General features: G+C 37.6%; 1 pseudogene; it reads right to left on the bottom strand.

Moving 5' to 3' along the window:
* Nucleotides 1-18,042: 18,042 nt before the first annotated feature.
* On the bottom strand, nt 18,043-18,822 carry LOC122738567 (annotated as a pseudogene).
* Nucleotides 18,823-19,799: the final 977 nt, after the last annotated feature.

The following is a 19,799-nucleotide window of genomic DNA, read 5'->3' as shown; positions in this document are numbered from 1 at the left end:
TCCTGTGCCCCAGGTATTTTATTGAAAGCCAAAGATACCTCTGGTTGGAAAGAGAAGACATACATTTGTGGGGAAAAGGTGGGGAATCAAACCTAGAAACCAACATAGAATATTGTGTAAACAAGCCCTAGAAGATAGGATAAGCAACACATGCAAATACTTTTGGAATGGGAGAGATCTTGGGAAGAGTTGATGTGAACCTTAAAAGGAAAAACAGAACTTGGACTGGTGGTAAGGGATGGTAGCAGAGAGAATGGCAGGAGGAAAAAGCATGGATGATGTTGAGCTGTGTATGTGTGTGTATATATACATGGGTGCACGTGTGTGGGTGTGGGTGTATGTATGCATGTACATACGCATATGTGCATGCATGTGTGTATGCACATGTTTCAGCACATTTGGGGTTGGATAAGGTAACAGGGAGAGCTGAAGGAAAATGCTGAAATGACTGGAAAGTTTAAACTTGATCCATTTGGGAATGTAGGTCCTATTCATTCATTCATTTACTTGCTTATTAATTAAGACCAAGCTAGAAGTACAATGACTACACCAATCCGACTGTTGCTCAGCACCAGAACTTTGACCTCCTCTGGGCTAGTTAAGCCCTCCTTTAGGTAACCTGGAACTCCACCCCCCACCAATCCTGGAGGCTTCACAACGTGGATACTGGCCAGACTTAGGGCCAACACCAGATCAGTTTATCCCACTGTAGCTCAGAACATTCAGGTTCTTTTGTGTTGGGTTTCCAGAAGAGCGCAACCACACTTGGCCATTGTAGGTTAAGTCAGAGACTGATATGATGATAGTAGAGGTGTATAGACTGGATTGATAAAGGAATAGACTGGGAAGAAGGGAGCTAATTAGGAAGCTAGCACAGTAATTCATGTATGAAGTGATGAGAACCTGAAGCAGAGTAGGGGGAAGGGCGGGGGGGGGGGAGAATGTAAAAGGGACAAAAATCATAGAGGTGGCACATAATTAAGGAATGCTATCTAATTAGGCTTCTTGTAGGTCTCGCCTTATTTTGCATATCGAGAAGAGGAAATCTTGTGTTTTCTGGGTTCATCTATATCTATAACCAGAAGCATAGTCAAAAAGATCACCTTATAACTTTGGTAAGACTCATCATTATTGTTTACTTATTGGCATCAGTCAATTAAACAACATGTATTTATTTGAGGACTTGCAATGTGTTCAATCTTGCCACAATCTATGCTCAACAGTGAGTCTTAGAGCTTAAAAGCTATTTGAAGGTCACCTATTCCAACTTTCCATCCAAATCAGGGTTCATTTCAACAACATACTTAGCAAGTGGGTAGCCATCATCTGACACTATCTATAATGGAGAACTCACTACTTTGCAATAGACTATCTCTATTGTAAGGGGCTAAAATTCTAGCTAGTCTGTCTAAAATATCTAATGAGTGGTCACCAATAAATTATAAGCTTTAGCAAGAGTTAGACTTTTAAGCATTTATTAAGGAGAATAAGAATTTGGTGAAGAGAAAGAGGCCTAGATTCAGCTATCTATCTCAGGGAGCTACAGTTCTCCTGCTCTGCTCTCTACGAAAGTTCTAGCCAAAGAAAGTGAGCTTGCCAGCCTTGCCCCCTCTTCCTCCCACAAGCAAACGTCACTTCCTGATGCCAAAGAAAAGCCAAAATGTCTTGCCCTCAGGCACCTTCTCTTCATGGTGGAGCTTTCCTACAGTAAGTCCCAGCAGGTGGCATCATTCCAATCGTTACACTATCATGCAACAACTTTTATGTGTGAGAACATTCTTGTATTGAACTAAAATCTGTATTCTTAGATCTTCTACCTTTTGGCCTATTTCTGCCTTCTGCAATGTCTACTCCATTTTCCATGTGATAGCCCTTCAAAGATTTAAACATAGCTAAACATAGTCTTCTTCATTAAATGTTTTCTCCTCAGTTCCTTCAACCATTGTCAAATATACCAAAAGAAGAAAGGCCATATTCTTTCATGTGTCCTTTACGAGTACAGTATTAATTAAGCACTTACTCTGCCAGGTATTTTATTGAATGCCAAAGGAAGCCTATGGTCTGGTTTAGGAGAAAAGACATATATTTGGGGAAAAATAAATTAGAAAATGATATGGTATACTATGTAAAGAAGCCCTAAAATATAAGATACATACATATATATATACATATACATATATATACACATACATATATACATATACATGTGTGTATGTGTGTATGTGTGTATATATATATATATATATATATATATATATATATATATATATATATATATATGTGTGTGTGTGTGTGTGTGTGTGTTTTGTTTTTTTGGCAGGGTAATTAGGATTAAGTGACTTGCCCAGGGTCACACAGCTAGAAAGTGTCAAGTGTCTGAGGCCAGATTTGAACTCAGGTCCTCCTGAATCCAGGGCCAGTGCTTTATCTACTGTGCCACCTAGCTGCCCTCCAATTGATATTTTAAATACTTTTAGAATCAGAGAGTCCTTTGTGGGCTAGAGAAAGGAAGCATCAGGGAAGAAGTAGGACATATTATGCCAGAATAGAGAGAGCACTGGACTTGAAGCCAGAATACCTGGATTTGGGCAGCTAGGTGGCACAGTTAATAGAGTACCAGCCCTGGAGTCAGGAAAACCTGTGTTCAAATAAGACCTCAGTCATTTATAAGCTTTGTAACCCTGGGGAAGTCCCTTAACCCCATTGCCTCAAAAATAAAAATAAAAACCAAATCCCCCCAAGAAAAACCCCAAAATACCTGGATTTGAGTCCCAGCTCTGTCACCTAATATCTGTGTGGCCTTGGCAAGTCAGGAATTAGTGTAAAAGATTTCTAAAATTCTTTCTAATTCTGTGATTCTATAATCTTTGTTTTCAAGGAACATTTAAATTTGATTGAGAATGATCTGGTTGCATTTATTTCAGGCATATAGATTTAGCCAAAGCATACTTCAATACTTTTTTCTTTCATTTAAAACACTAATTCTATCAGTTCAGTTTTAATTTGTGCATGGTCCTAAAATAACTGAATAAACTAGATACCTAGAGCTGGACAAGAACCCAGGACCTTATTGAATAAAATCATCCACATACAGGCTAGGGCAATAGTGGCACCAATCAAGGCAGGCAATTGTCTATTCTCATTGAATGTAATTTCTTCATGTTCCCATGGTGGCTCTTCTATGGGTTTATCAGCCTAGTGATCAATGAGTTCATCCTTATGTACAGCCCAAATCACCACTGTTTTAAGACCATTTGTTTGGTCTTTCCTAAATATAAGATTATTTTTAAATGAACAGAACCCACCATCACTCTTTTCATGTGTTTGAAGGTAATGATCAAATTTATTATTTAGCCTTCTTTCTCTAAATCCTCTCATTTACAATTTTTTTTCTTTCCTTTCTTTTTTATCATTTTGTTTTTTCTTCTACAGTTTCCCCAAATCATTTTTAAAATGTAGTGACCAAACAATGAAATAGCAATCTGATTACTGGAGAGAAATAACAGAGTACTTCTTGTGTTTAAAGGAGATAATTATTAGGGGGAAATTATTTGCATTTTAGACTGGTGAGCAAAGAAGAATTTAAAAAATAAGTTTAAAACCACTATCTGAATTTGTGTAATTTTTTGTACATGGAATTGGAATTTAGTACGTTGAGTTGTTATTATTCTGCTCAGTTTTTAGCTATTCAATACTTAGCGTATCAATCAATATTTCCTGTAACAATAGTTTATTCATTTAATCCACTCATCATTTCCTAATTGTGAGTACTTCCCTCAGTGTCTGTCTCAACACCTCCAAACCTCTTCTTCATTGATTTTCATTCACATCCTTTAACAAATTTTCCCTACAGGAGCTTCCTGTATGTCGGAAGCCTTCATCAGATTTTTTTAAAAATTTTCTTGGGATTCTTCATCAGATTTTTTAATCTTCTTTTTATTTATTGTAGTTTGACTGTCTATTGTCTCTCATTTTTTTCTATCTATAGAGCTCACCTTATTTGCCAGTAAACATAAATTATCATTGGCAAAATGTTGCAGAATATCTATACCTACCATGCATGCTTCCATTGTCCAATGGGTTACCAATCATTTTATTTTCTGAGATGATTGTTATAGAAAATGATTATAAATAGTTCATTACCATTATTTTTCCTTAACATGCCCTTCTTACACAACAGTGTTAATAGCTAGTGTTTATATAGTGCTTTAAGGTTTGCTAATATCTCATTTGATCCTCACAACAATCCTATAAAGTAGGTGCTATCATGATACCAAAACTACAGATGAGGAAACTGAGGCACATAGCGGTTAAGTGACTTGCCCAGGGTCATATAGCTAGTAAGCATCTGAGGCAGGATTTGAACTCAAGTTTTCTTGACTCCAAGGTCAGCTCTTTATCCATTTGATAGCCACAACACATTTCCACGAGGATTAGGCTATGTCTCCATGATGGAGGACAGAAGCACCATGGACTATTTTAGCTTTAAGTCTGTCATGACCATCTTGCCATACACTTGAATCAATCAGAGTAGTTGAACAAAGCTGTTTTCTCATTAGTCACAGTGGGCCTGGGTTAATTAATGGGATTTCTGGCTGGGCTTTGCTGGCTACAGAAGAATGGATTTGGGTCTCATATTCTGAGATGGCAATTAGTAGTAGTCACAGACTGTTCACCATATCAGACATCCAATGTGAGTTCGTGTGGATGTTCTAGGGAAAGTCATAGCATATATATGTTATAGCTTATCAAGGAAGGAAGAGGGGCACTGAGGGCATAAAAATCAGTGAAGTTTGCTCTCCTGGAGTATTAAAGTCAAATTGAAAACACCAGCCCCAGATTCTTCATAATTATCATGCAACAGAACTTTATATTTGTGGTTAGTATTTCCTTTGGGAAAGGGTAAATATAGAATAAACTGATTCACAACATACAGCCTGAATCTGCCTCAAGTTAACTGTGGATAAATGACCAAAGATTTTCTTGTCCAGGTAATTCTTTCTCACCTATTACATGAAGCAGTCTATTGAATTTCAAGAATCTGTAGAAGTATGGGGCAGCTAGGTGGTGCAGAGGATAAAGCACTGGCCCTGGATTCAGGAGGACCTGAGTTCAAATTCGGCCTCAGACACTTGACACTTACTAGCTGTGTGACCCTGGGCAAGTCACTTAACCCCCACTGCCCCGCCCCCCCCCCCAAAAAAAAGAATCTGTAGAAGTAGAGAAAGCTCTCCCTTAGTCTTGGTTTGTTTGTTTGTTTTTGTGAGGCAATGGGGTTTAAGTGACTTGCCCAGGGTCACACAACTAGTAAGTGTCAAGTGTCTGAAGCTGTATTTGAACTCAGGTCCTCCTGACTCCAGGGCCACTATCTATCCACTCTATCCACTATTGACTCTATTGCCTCTATCCACTGTGCCATCTAGCTGCCCCTATTTAGTCTTTTTCTGGCACTCAAATCACCCCATTCACCACATATGCATAGTGTGTGTTCAAATCTTGCTTGAGTAACCCTGGGCAAGGCATTTAATCTCTGTATGCCTCAGTTTCCTCATCTTCAAAATGGAGATCATAGTAGTGTAATATAGTATAATAATATAATATAACATAGTATATTGTGTTATAGGGTTGTTGTATGACTAAATGAAATAGTATTTATAAAGTATCTATTTCATAAGATTAAATAAAAACATATTTGTAAAACACTTTGAAAACCTTAAAGTATGAAATAAGTGCTAGTTATTTATTATAATCATTCTTATTATTACTTTGTTGTTCAGTCCTTTTTAGTGACCCCATTTGCGGGGTTTTTTTTGGCAAAGACACTTGGAGTAGCTTACCATTTCCTTTTCTAGTTCATTTTATAGATGAAGAAACAGGCAAACAGGGTTAAATGACTTGCTGAGGGTCATACTGCTAGTATCTGAGGCATCATTATTTATTATTATTATTATTATTGATAATAATAATAATGTCAAGGACCTGTGCTTTCATTCATATGAACACTCCTTCCACTGATGGTCCATAACTTACAGAGAATTCTCTGAGCCTCAGAGTGATTAAATGATTTGCCTATGGTAACATAAAATGTGTCACATATCCTGTGGGTGCATGATATAATGATATAGCAGATACAATGCTTGGTACTTTCTCCCCAGGTTGCCCTTCCCCCCCACCAAAAAAAACACCCCACTATGAGATGTGTTCCAATTGAATTTAATAAGAAACATTAAAAATCCTGAAATATTACCTTGTTTTAAAAATCCAACTCTTTCCATAAGTAAATACAACATTAACATCATAGCAAAAATGCTCCCCCATGACTCAATCAATTGAATATTGAAGCCACTGTGGAAAAGAAATAATTATAAGATACCACTTGAAATCTAAATATGCTTCAGCCACTGGTTCACAAAAAAGTGCATTTTAAAAATAGAATTTTAAAAATTATTTTACACATAATTGGAAAAATATATAAAAATTTAAGAGTGCAAAAAACAAAATGAAGTTTAAACTTTATAGAAGTATCCTGGTTCTATTAATTAATCAAGTTACTTACACTAACCCAGCAATTCAAGACAGCTATAATTCCCCTTGTTGAACAGATATATGTGGTACTCATATATTTCATTTACTTCAAACTTACTTCACCTTACATTTTTTTTACATAATAAAGAATCTGAAATTCAATTTGCCATGAAGATGGTGTTGAAAATCAAGTCAAAATATCAAAATGGCCATATAGCTGATCTCAGACACAAATGATTGATTAATGATTCCTTGCACAAGTTTGTGCAAATTTACATCCTTTTTAAAGTTCTTGGGTGAGGGGGCAGCTAGGTAGTCCAGTGGATAAAGCACTGGCCCTGGATTCTGGAGGACTTGAGTTCAAATCCAGCCTCAGACATCTGACACTTACTAGCTATGTGACCAAGGGCAAGTCATTTAACCCTCATTGTCCCGAACAAAAAAAGTTCTTTGGAAACACTGTGGTTGTTTTAACACCCCAAATTTGTGAATAAATATGTTTTTGACACATGAAGCTATTTTTAAAAGAAAACATTTTATAAAAATCCAGAGTTGTCCAGAAACCATAAGATTAGAGAAATTGCCATCAGGTAAAATAGTACCATGAGAAAGGCATACGAAAGATATATTCAGAATGGCTAAAGAATGGAGAGTATTGGTTACTGGACAGGTACCATACGTATTGGATTTGCGATGAGTTATTTTCAAAATTCACCTAACACAGAACACAGAAAATGTCATTTTAATGGCCAATCCTCGTGGCTAACATCTGTAATCTCTATAACTAGGAGGCCAAGGCTAATGTATTCCTTGAGCTCTGAAGTTCCACGCTGCAGTGGGGTAAGTTAATTGGGTATCTACACCAACAATGTCAAACTCAAATAGAAACAACTGGGTAGCTGCACATTGACTTAGAAAAACACATATTTACATCATCTATTATCTACTGTCTTTTATTTATTTTTTAAAATAGTTCCCAATAACATTGTAACCTGTCTCAAGCCTCATTTGGGAATATTATGGGATACAGCCCACCTTATGTTTGGTCTATACTAAGCCCAACACCAATATGGTGGACCACCAAGGAAGGGGAGGAAACCAGGTTGACTAAGGTGTGAAGAACTGGGCTCAGATCATTAATAAAACATGTTAAAGTTTCCCTAGAGATCAGTGGTGAGGATTGGCATGTCAATAGCTGCTACACTTACAGCTTGGGTAAGTTAGGGAGAACCATTCTCCAAAGGAAAAACACAAATGTTATTTCAGCATTTGATTATTCAAAAAACACTTCAGGAAAGTCTCTGGCAGAGGATTGTCTTCATGAATGTAAGTTATTATTGTACAGTGTATAGTAAATGGAAATGTTATGGGAGATTAGGGTGAACCTATAGACATGCCCCAGAAGATGGGTTTCTTAATAATATCCAATAATAGCTTGTTTATCTCTTATTAGTTGTTTTATCACAAGGCAGAGAATATTGTGATCTGTTCATTGAGGATTTACTTCTTTGGAACTTGGATTAAAAAACAAAAAACCTTAACAATCACATTTTCTGAACATCCGTGAGCATGTTGTCAAATTTCTTAACTATCTCCTATATCATATGTTGGAACCTTTGATTTATGCCAGAGAACCAAGAAAGGGCTTTGATTTTTAAAAAGATTTCTTATAAAAATTCCATATGAAGAAGTGATCGTTAAATTAGCACTTGAAAAAGGCCAAATAAAATTATATACTGTATATAATTATGCCTCATTATGACCTCTACACATTTTCAGAAAAGTTAGACATTAAAAACACACACAACAGGAACACTTTAAAGGTCAGAACCTGATGAAAGAAAAATGCAATAGTTAATTATGAAGGACGAGATATGCTCTAGTAAGAACATATTTTTATCATTATATTTTTGCTGGAGAAATAACTAAAAATATGCAATTTCCTTCCATTTATGATATGTCTCATCCAAAAAGGATAAGAATGCCTTGTGCACAAGTACCTTGTGTAAATAGGTACAAATTGAATTTCAACAAAATTATAATATAAATTCTAATTCATTGGCCCCAAACAACTGTCACTTCCTTCATGATTGCCTAGTGTCTCATCATACAATCCTTTTCCATGAAAATTTTATATTGGTTTCAAAATATTCTCAGAGGTCAACCACTCAAAAGAATACAGCATCAGTTCCTAAGAATGTTTATTGATCCTTTTTTTGCTGGATTTCCACTAGAGAGGATATACAGAGCAGATTATTTTTCCTCTGTGAAACAGGGCCTATTTCACAATAACTTCCAACATATAGGCAATTCCATGAAAAAAAAATGTGGTTTTGATTCAGCTAATGGCTACAGTGTGGTAGAAAAGTGTTTTGGAAGGAGCTAAAGTAATGCACATAAGCTAGGGAACCAATTTCCTAATGTGGAGCTAGATTCATCCTAACGAGTATTTTATTAACATGCTGGTTGAAAGCCACCACTACATACTGTGAGAGGTTTCCAGCCAAAATCTCTCCTTACTGGCTTTCTCAGTTCATGAATAAATAATATATAATAGAGCTCATATTTTATAGAGTGTTTTAAAGTTTGCCAAGTGTTCTACATAAATTATCTCATTTGAACTTCTGTACAACCCTGGGAGGTAGGTGCTATAATTACCTCCATTTGATGGAAGTTGAGACTGATATCCAGAGAGTTGAAATAATTTGCTCAGCATCATACAAATATTGTCTGAGGTAAGATTCAAACTCAAGACTTCACTGCAAATTTGGTACTCTATCCACAAAGGAATACTGCCCTTCTCTAAAAGACTAATGAAATAAGAAACAAATTGTCCCCATGGATGTTTAAAAAAAATAAGGCTGAGTGGAGACCTGGCCATCTGTTTGGTGTAAATAAGCTGTGCCGGTCATTTCACAAAGACATAGAAATTATACATGAGGTCCAAAAATTTAAATTCAGTCAAAAAAGAATGTAATGAGTACACTCTACTTGTTGTTATGAGTCACAAAACAGAAGAATAAGACAATACCTACCCTCATGGAGCTTACAGTCTATTTTAAGCTATGAGACTTACACAAATGAAACATTCCAATTACAAACCTAAATAGATACAAGTATGTGTGCAATGGAAAACAAATTCCCTGGCAAGGTGGTAAGGGCCGGGGGGGATCAATCTGGGTTTAAGCTTTCTCCAAAGGCTTCATGGGGCAGTTCAAAGAACTGAGACAGGCCCTGAAGAACAGGTAGGGTTTAGAAAGACAGAAAAAAATAGAGGGGACTTTGCAGGTAAGAAAAAAAGCATGAACCAAAGCTTGCAGGTAAAAATGAGAATGAAACATCTGGGAGGTGGTGGTTGTTTGTAGTTGATCAAGTTGTTTTCACTTGTGTCCAGTTATTCATGATTCTATTTGGGATTTTCTTGGCAAAGGTCCTGGAGTAGTTTGCCATTTCCTTCTCTAGCTCATTTGACAGATGAGGAAACTGAGGCAAACAGGGTTAAATTACTTATTCAGGGTCCCATAACTAGTAAGTGTCTGAGGCTGGATTTGAACTGAGGTCTTTCTGACTCCTGGCCCAGTGCTCTAGCCACTGAGCCACCTTGCTGCCCCATTCAGGAAGTACGTGAACCTTACTGGAATAAAGAGTCAATGTACTCAGAATAATGCTAAAATAGGGTAAGATTAGGAAAATCGTTGCATATTAGTATGAGGAAATTGATCTGGTTCAAATACAGGCAGTAGAGAACCATTAAATTCCTAAGTAATAGAAAAATATAAAATCACTATTTTAGAAATATAATTATGGCATTGATAATGCAGGAGGCTAAAGGAGACAAGCAAGCATGACATAATAATTTGGCATAAGATAATGAGGGAAGATTTTCAATAGGTAGACAGTACTAGAGAAAAATAACATATTCCATTGATGGAGGAAGCAAAAGTTATCTAGGTATGGATTTCATTATTCTGATTCAGAGGTTACTTAGTATTTTCCCCTGGGTCAATCAGTGCAGACTAATTAGAAATAATTTCTCATATAGATCAACCAGGGGTGTGATGGTAAACGTTTAACAACCAGCTCTCCAAAAAAGAAAAAAAACATGCATGACACACTTTTAAGTTTAATCTGCATTATGCACATCTTAATTCTAGACAATCAGCAAAACAATAAGTGGAGCCCTCTTTATAGCATTTGTCCATTTCTAAAGTGTAAATGCTCACAATGATAATTTAACAATTGTGTTTCCAGAGCTAGAGCTGCCTCCAGCATACCCCTAAAAAATCTCAGAGAGAAAGAGTCACATTGTGGGCACCTAGGTGGCACAGTGGATAAAACACCAGCCCTGGATTCAAGAGGACCCGAGTTCAAATCCCAGCTCAGACACTTGACACCTATTAGCTGTGTGACTCTGGGCAAGTCACATTGCCTGAAAAGAGTCACATTGCCTAAAGGTTCACCTTAAAAACAAAATTCTCACTTTTTTCTGCATGATTTGGTGGTCATATTTGAAACCTCAATTCTACTGAGAATTCAGATGGCCTGATGTCATTATCTGATTCCAATCAATCAACAAGGATTTTTTAAACTCTCACAACGATGGTGAATTATGCTAGTAGAAAAAGCCAAAAAAAACCCAAAACAAAACAAAACAAAAACCCACAAAAACAAAAAAACAAACAAAAAAAAACCCTCTTCCTTGCCTTAAAGGGGCTTCCATTCAGGCACAAGCTAAATAAACTCTGAGGATTTTAATTCCAACTTCTACTCTCACAGAAGAGTCACTTATTTCCTGAAACAAGGCTATAGTCCCCCTTGGGGCTCTCGAGATGCCCCTTAAGAGTCCAAGCAATTCTCCAATATCACCAGCTTGAGTCACCAATGGTACGCTTTCCTTTCAAGACTGAGTTAGGAATCATTTTAGTCAACTAGGGTTTAATTTAATTTAAACTTTTGGAAATGGATATATAGTAAGAGGGTACAGTAAGAACAGTTGGTACAAAACATCTCTCCCCCAAAATTGTGACACACTGTCCTAAAAGGATATGGAATCCAGGGAAAGGGCAGGGAGAGGTTTCAGGCTTAAAAAGCACATATGATAACTCACAGTTCCTCATTCCTGAAGGTCCTTTTCTCCTGCTAATTCACACAGTTCTCCTTCAGCATAGTGTGGTTTCTTTGTTGAACTCCCTGTGGAGATATTCAATTTAATGAACATTTATTTAGCTTCAGGATGTACCAGGATGGGGAATGTGTATGTGGGGGGGGGCAGCTAGGTGGTACAGTGGATAGAGCACTGGACCCAGAGCCAAGAAGACTCATTCCTGAGTTCAAAGCTGGCTTCAGACATGTACTAGCTGTTTGACACTGTGCAGGAGTCATTTAACCCTGTTTGCCTCAGTTTCCTCATCTGTACAAATGAGCTGGAAAAGGAAATAGCAAACCATTCTGATATCTTTGCCAAGAAATCCCAAATGGGGTCATGAAGAATTAGACATAACTGAAACAGCACTGTGTTAAGTTCTGGGGATACAAAAAGAAGTAAAAGACAGTCCCTGCCCTCAAAGAGCTTATAATCTAATGGATATGAAACTGTATCTACTTTACTCTTGGTTTCCAATGCAGACAACTTCTGTCAGCTGATCCAGGAATATTTCTAAGGTAGGAAGTTCAACATCCTCCAGACTACAAAGCTCGCAAGACTTTCCTCCAGCCAAAAGGGGATTGGAAAGCATACCTAGACCAAGTCTAAAGGCAACTGATATCTCTCCTTCTTCCTTGCTGGTACTTTACGGTACTTTATACTTTAGCTTGTTTATAGATGATCCCTTCTTCACCTCCCTGTGCAGGATTCCTATGCAAAATCCCTCTAGTTTCAAGGACTCTGCAGTTAGTCTAAAGCCTATGATTGATGGAGATTAAAGCCTATGACTGAGACTTACTGTTTTCACCTGGTGAAGACACTGTGTATCTTACCACTTACTTTGAGGGTTTTGTTTGTTGTTGTTGTTTTGAGAGACAGACATAATTGATCAGTGGTTCTCATAGTCTGGTCACGGGACACACAGGTCCCCCAAGACGCTTTCAGGTTTTCCTTGAAGTCAAAACCATTTTCATAATATTACTGAAATGTTATAAAATAAGACTAAGAGTGTAATTGAGGTTCTGAGACCCCAAAGCATGAGAACCACTGGAGTAAATCAATCAGACTCACCCTTACACTGGTGTATATATACAGGCATATACAAGATACTAACAGAGTACAAACAAGGTAGGTTCAGAGGGAAGAGTAATAGCAGCTGGAGGGACCAGCAAAACTCTCCTTCAGAGAGTGTGGCATTTGAGCTGAATCTGGAAGGAGGTCCTGGTGAGATACAGAGGCAGAGGTGAGAGACAGGGGTGTACCAGTTAATGTCTAACAACCAACTCTTCAAGAAAAATATATGAATGATGCACTTTTAAATTTGTTGATATTATTAACATTTCCCAATCACTTTAAGTCTAGTCAATCAGTAAAATAATAAATCAAACCCTGATTTATAGCTTGGTTATTTCCAAAGTGTAAATGCTGACAGTGAAAATTTCACTTTTTTTTGAAAAACTTAATTTAATTCCATTACTTCCATTTTTATATTTTAATTTTTTTTTAATTTTGGGACAGCTAGGTGGCAGAGTGGATAAAGCACTGGCCTTGGATTCAGGAGGACCTGAGTTCAAACCCAGCCTCAGACACTTGATGCTAGCTGTGTGACCCTGGGCAAGTCACTTAACCCTCGTAGCCCCGCAAAAAACAAAACAAACACAAAACAAAATTATCAGGGAGCTGTTTAGAGCTGACTCCAGCACATCCCTGCTACCAAGATTTTATAAACTCTTTCAAGTTCACAACCCCTTTTCATATATTTCTTTCCGCCATGATGCCTTTATTTATTTTTAAAGTTGTTCTCAATGCTTGAAATTACATTCATCCAGACAACTTCCATTGTGGAAACTCCTGCCACCAATTTTGTTGGGCAATTTGTCTGCAAGAGCATTGCCTATGGCAGGAAGTCAAACTCAAATAGAAACAACTGAGCCCATATTGAATTAGAAAACCACAAATGGACATTATCTATGTTGTACTGTATTTTCACTTATTTTATTCAGCATATGCCAATTGCATCTTAATCTGGTTTCAACTATATCACTAACTCTAGCACACAGTCGGCAACCAAAAACTTATGTTGAAGTAAATGCATATTTGGCTTACGTGGAGGCAAATTATAAGGCCATAGTCAGAGATACAAGCCAGACAATTTAGAAATATTAAAGGAAGAGGAAAAAGTGTACAAAGAATTCATGATATAATCTATGCACCATGATTAGAGGGGACGAAAGGGCCATTTTCTTTTCATGTTCCTAAAATATAAACCTAAATTCTTCCATATTTTCAGGTTGCATGTTCCTGGAAATGATCCTAGAGGTATGAACCTTATGACCAACACTGTATAAAACTGTGTCAGATTACTCCAATGTACTTTCACCTGTATCAAACCCTAAAAGAATACCAAAAAATTCTAAATACAGTAAAATGCAGCTGTCTGTCTCCTTGCAAGATATTACTATGGGGAAAACATTACTCTTGGCCCTCTCTATTTTATGCTAGTCTCTAAGTATAATGCAATCATTTAAAGTTTATTTGAAAGGTCAAATAAAAGCAAGGTCTTATTTACATAGAGATATTTTTTCTTTCTATGTACCTTCAAATTAATGAGTAATGATCATTGACATTTATATAATGATTTAAAGTTTATAAAGTATTCATACGCACTGTCACTTGTCCCTCACAACAACCCTGTGGGTAGCTGATATAGGTAATTATCCCCATGTTGCAGATGAGAAAACTGAGGTTATGTAAACTAGCATGTATGTAACACTTTAAGATGAATGCCACAGAATCAACAGAATTGATGCTTTTAAATTGTGCTAGAGAAGACTTTGGAGAGTCGCTTGGACAGCAAGGAGATCAAATCAGTCAATAGTTAAAGAAATTGGTTCAGGCTTTTCACTGTAAGGTCAAATACTGAAGCTGAAGCTTAAATATTTTGGCCACATAAAGAGAAGACAAGACTGGCTGCAAAAAACCCTGATGTTGGGAAATACTCAGGGCAAAAGGAAAATGGAATGGGAGGGGATGAGCTGGATAATGTCATGGAAACAATGAACACGGACAGACTTCAAAAGACAGTGAAGGATAGAGGGGCCTAGCATGCTATGCTATGGTCCGTGGGATCACAAAGAGTCAGATCCAGCTGAACTATTAAACAACAACAACCACAACAACAAATTGTGGTTTGCAAAGCACTTTACAAACACTACCTCATTTTATCCTCACAACAAACATAGGGAAAACTCCATTTTACAGTTGAGAGAATTGAGACAGAGAGAGGTTAAGTGACTTGCCCAAGGTCAAACAGGCAGGAAGTATCTGAGGCTAGATTTGAATTCATGTCTTCCTGACTCCAAATCCCACTGGATTTCCCACTCTTTCCACTGTGCCACCTAGGCACAACCTAAAGCCTAGGTTAATATATTAACCTTTAAGTAATAAATCAATGGTCACACACTCAGTAAACATCAAAGGTAAGAATCAAACCCAGGTCTAGAATTAATTACCCCACACCATGATGGTTCTCCACTGACCTTTGTAGACTAGTATGCAGTGTGTTTTCAGTCATTACCCAGTTCTCTGGGACAATCTCCATCTCTTGGTCCCACTGATACCAGAATAATTAAAGTTGGCTTTCAGAAAATTGGCATTTACTTCTATGGTTGGCTCCGGCTCTTTGTAGGTGAGCAACATTCTTTTAATTTTAGACAGCATTAGATCACAGCAGTAGGAGAGAGGTTATCTGGTTCTAGCCCCCTGTACCCAGACAGAACAACACCTAGCTCATATAAGACAGTGATCATCAACCTACTTTAAAAAGATCTCCAGAGATGGAGATTATGCAGTCTCTACAACAGCATATTCCAGTGTTCAATCGTCCATCTACTTCAGAAACTGCCTAATCCAACTTTTTTTTTGTTCTTTAGGCTGATTTCCTTGAATTCCTTTGTAGAGATAAGTCAGGATAAGTATTCTCAAAATAACTTTTCACATATGAAGACAGTTATTAAATCAACCAATAGCCTTCTAGTTTTCAGGATAAAAATTCCAACTCCTTTGACCCTGCTTTCTAAAGTATTTTCTGTCCCTTCCAATTTTCCCATATCCTTATAGAACCCAGAGACCAAAACCAGATAAGGATCAGGCTAATTTCAGGTATTGGCTTCATTTTTGAATATTCAATTCCATAACACTTTTCCAATGATGATATTCATTAAATAATTGTTGTTCAGTCATTTCAGTTGTGTCTGACTCTCCATGACCCCATTTGGGGTTTTCTTGACAAAGATACTGGAGGAGTTTGCCATTTCCTCCTCCAGTTCATTTTACAGATGAGGAAACTAAGACAAACAGGGTTAAGTGACTTGCCCAGGATCACAAGGCTAGTAAGCATCTGAGGCTGGATTTGAACTGAGGAAGATGAGTCTTCCTGATTCCAGGACCAGTGTTCTCTCCAATGTGCCACCTAGCTGTCCAATAATACTAGCTGGTGATATGCCCAAAAGGTTGGATTTAGTGACAGAACAGCCAAGTTAGAATCCTCAATTTACTATTTACTATGTCACTTTTGGCAAATCATTTAATCTCTCTTGGTTTCAGAGTTTTTGATTGTAAAATGGGGATTAGAGTTGAACCAATAATAGCCTCCCATTCTAAATCTATGGCTCAATGACACAGTGCTTGGCCCACCATGATTCTCAGAAAATTCCAAGGTAGTATTTTTTGTGTGTGTTTCTAAAAGTTATTCCTACTAAGTTTTGAAAAATAGGCAACTGAAGAAAGATCAAGGAACAAGAGTAAATTTCAAAGTACTGCGTGAAGTGTACATCATGACAAATAATGCATATGTTCTGATACCTTCATGCAAATGACCTACTATAAGACACTTTTGGGGGCAGCTAGGTGGTGCAGTGGATAAAGCACTGGCCCTGGATTCAGGAGAACCCGAGTTCAAATCCGGCCTCAGACACTTGACACTTTCTAGCTGTGTGACCCTGGGCAAGTCACTTAACCCTCATTGCCCTGCAACCCCCCCCCCAAAAAAAGACACTTTTTAACCTATGGCATGCTGAGATTTTATTTTAAGAAATTATCTTTTCTAGTTTAATAACTGGAACTTTTTAAGACATGGGAAAGAAAACATGACTTCATCTTTATACTGCCTTCTGTGCCTTGCACATGTGTAACTGGAGTCATAGCTTGTTCCAAACACTGAGTCCCTTAATCCACTTGATGAGATATTAGGATATAGACCTTTGTTGGAAGAGCACCTTCCATGGAAATACACATGTACACTAGCCCCTTTTAAAGAAGGCACAGCAATGCTCTTTCTAATTGGTTCCCACTGACTAGGGCTTTCCCCCAAATACTGACAGCTGAAAGCTAAGGGGAATGGTCTCAGGTAGGAAGGGCTATCCCTCCTCTGTGACTTATAAAAGTGTGACGTAAGGTTTTCACCTTTCAATTCCTGAGCTTTCTCTCCATTTGACTTCTAGACTAAAGTTCAGTAAGGTGGCTGGGGGAGGGTAGAAAGTCCATTTATTGCCCTGCAACCCCAGGGACAAAAAAATAGGGATTTGGAGAAGTACTTAATAGCCAATTCTTACCCAAGTGACCCTTTAAGTACAATTCTGGATAAGATGCTAAACTTAGAGCCAAGACAATATAAGTTCAATCTTCAGTTATTCATTAGCTATGTTACCCTGGGCACATTATTTAACCTCTCTGTATGTCAGTTTCCTCATCTGTAAAACCAAAGGGTTGCCCATGGCCCAAGATCCCTTTCAGCTCTAAATCTTTTAAGAGATAAACATGGGGGGCAGCTAGGTGGTCCAGTGGATAGAGCACCAGCCTTGCAGTCAGGAGGACCTGAGTTCAGATCCGGCCTCAGACACTTAATACTTACTAGCTGTGTGACCCTGGGCAAGTCACTTAACCCCAATTGCCTCACAAATTTTATATATATATATATATATATATATATATATATATATATATATACATGGAAACTACATTTTGCTGAAAGATACTATAGAGGAAAAAAAAGAAAGATACTATAGAAGATGAATTAGTATCAGTACTAAACCAAATGTTTTAGTATTTAAATACTTAAGAGGTAAATGAGTTCTAGATAGAAATAGTAAAATCACAATAGTGAGGAACCTCGATTTATCCCTTTCAGACCCAGATAAATAAAACAACAAAAGAAAAAGAAGTTAAGGAGATGAATAAAATTTCAGAAAAGTTAGAGATGAGTGGCCACTGGAGATTAATGATTAGAAATAGAAAGGAGTGTACGTGTTTCTTTTTTTTTTTCCAGGTGACCAACAAGTCTTTATTAACTTCCTGTCTGAGCCTAGGTCCTTAGTTTATGGCCCTAACGCTGCCAGGGCCTTGGTGTCACTGGTCTCTACCACCACTTTGCCATCTACAGTCCTCCAGGTACTGGTCTTATGGATATTTCACAAGGAACAGCTGCTGCTGCCCAAGATTGAAGTCCCCCTAATCCTTCAGCAGGTATTTCCATAGGTATTTCCATCTCTGCTTCCATTCCGACCATGAGTGTCTGCCTCAGCTTTGTCTCAAGGTGTGGCAGGACTGCATTGATCTGCTCCATCTATACAACATAGCCATACAGGCTCTCCTCCAAGTTGGTTTTTAGATTTTGAATGGAGTCCTGGTTAATCTCTAGGGACTGGACTATATATTCCAACTCAGTGACAGTATTTCTTCCAGCTTCTACCTCCCCAGATCTCATGTTGACCACCACAGTATTCTTCTCAATCTGCTGGAACCAGTACTTACCAAGCTCCTCTCTGTTTTTCTCAGCCAGAACATTATACTGGGCTCAGATATCAGCCACGACCTTGCTCAAATCCTGGGAGATGCAGGATAATCAGCCTCCACATCAGCCCAGAACCTGCAATCTGAGTTTGTAGAGAATGTACCTGCTCTTCATGGTTCTTCGTGAAGAGCACTTCTTCCTTCAGAGTTTTACTCACTGTCTCTAGTTGTAGCCTGGTCACATTGGTGTCATCAATGACTTTCTGAAGGCCATGAATATTGATTTCTAGAGTCTATCTCATGTCCAGGTCTGGTTTGTATTTGCTTCTGAAGGCATTAGCAGCCAGATGGGCATAATTGCTCATAACAAAAGTCACATTATTATATCTATAGATGTGTAAAAAGCTTATGACAAGATATAACACCTATTTCAGAGGATTTGTGATGAAATGTGCTTCTTTCCTCCTGTTAGAGGAGTGTTGGACTCAGATTGCAGATCAATATTATGTATTTGCATTTGTACATACATATACACACACACACACACACACATATATATATGCATATGACATAGCTAATGTGGGAATTTGTTTTGCTTGACTAGACATGTTTGTAACAGGGTTTTGTTTTTCTTTTTTCCCATGGGTTCAAGAGAGGAGTGGAAGGGAAAGATGATGTATTTTTATTTGCTGAAAAAAGAAAACAATTCTAAAAAAGTGTTTACTATATGCCAGACACTGTACTATATGCTGGGAATACAAAGAAAGACAAAAACACAGGTCTTGCCCTCAAGGAGCTTACATTTCAACTCAAGAAAGACATTTCAGACTTCATACACACACACACAGTACAGCTAGAAGATAATCTCAGAGAGAAGGCAGTACTAGCACCTGGGGAATAGGTTGGGAGACTAGGAAACAACTGAAAAGAGAGATCTTTGAGCTGAGCCTTGAAGGAAGTCTAGAGGATGTGGTAAGAAGGAAGAATATTCCTGGCAAAGGGGATAGCCAGTGAAAGGACACAGTTGGGAAATTGAATGCTGTGTGCAAGCAATAGCAATGAGGCCAGTGACACTGAATCTTCAAGTAAGTGTGAGGGAATAAAGCATTAGAAGACTGGAAAGAAGGTATTTCTAAGGTTCTTTCCAGTTCTAAACCCAAGAAACACAAATACCTTCCTTATTTTTAACTGAAATTTGCCTCTCTATAACTTCCACGCATTATTGAAACAAATCAACTCAAAATATATATAAGCATCACAACCTATATGTAGTTGAAAATGATTTTCATTTCCCCACTTTAAATTGTCTCTTCTTCAAGCAAAATATCTTCATTCTCTTCAT

The sequence above is a fragment of the Dromiciops gliroides genome, chromosome 2, assembly GCF_019393635.1.
Source record: "Dromiciops gliroides isolate mDroGli1 chromosome 2, mDroGli1.pri, whole genome shotgun sequence".
Classification (NCBI taxonomy): domain Eukaryota; kingdom Metazoa; phylum Chordata; class Mammalia; order Microbiotheria; family Microbiotheriidae; genus Dromiciops; species Dromiciops gliroides.
This window is presented reverse-complemented; position numbering and strand designations above follow the sequence as displayed.